Consider the following 884-nt stretch of genomic DNA (forward strand, 5'->3'; position numbering starts at 1 on the left):
ATCTAGGTCACAGAGTCTGAGTGGGCCCTCAGTTGATTTCTGTGTGAAATTGGATTGATATAATGGTGTGGCTCTGCCCTCCACTCTGGGGTTTATATGGAGACACCTTAGCCAAAGACTCACTCAAATCCCTGAGAGGGGAGTGAACAGCTAGGCATTTGACTGGTTCTTGGGACATGTCTCCAGTGTGACTATTTGCCTTTTGTAATATCTCCTGTGTGATTATTTTTGGAGAGTTGACTTGCCCAAAGGTCTGAGTTTTGTCCCGGAGTTTTCTGCATCATTGGCACAGGGTTCCAGGAACCCAAGAAAAATTGTGGTACCACGTCAGAAACTCCTTACAGTCTGGGAGTCTGTTTGCTCAGGGATGCCTGACATCCTACCTCCCCTGAGGGTGTACCCCTTGTTCGACTGTCTAGCATCAGGCAGAGACGTCCACCTACGCAAAACAGTCCGACTAGCATAGGGTTCTGGTGGCCCTATCCTGTTGCCATAGGGCTCTGGTGGCCCTATCTGAAAAACTCAGAACCAATGGGTAATCAAAACTCCAAAATCAATCCAACAACCCCTCTGAGGTGTTTATTAGCAAACCTCAAGACCTTGTTACTAGACCAGGACATCCATCCCAAACGCCTCATCTTTTACTCCACCACAGTATGGCCCCAGTACACACTGGACAATGGGTCCCGTTGGCCAGAGCATGGGACTTTTGACTTTAATATCCTTACAGACTTAGACAATTTTTGCCGATGCACAGGCAAATGGCCGGAAGTCCCCTATGTCCAAGCCTTCTTTTGTTTGCGTGCCCGACCTTCATTGTGTAAGAAATGTAATACCACCCAGATTCTCCTTGCCCGCAAAACCCCCAAAACCCGTAAACCCAC

This window comes from Orycteropus afer, unplaced genomic scaffold, assembly GCF_000298275.1.
Source record: "Orycteropus afer afer isolate SDZICR_OR568_19922 unplaced genomic scaffold, OryAfe1.0 scaffold00430, whole genome shotgun sequence".
Classification (NCBI taxonomy): Eukaryota; Metazoa; Chordata; class Mammalia; order Tubulidentata; family Orycteropodidae; genus Orycteropus; species Orycteropus afer.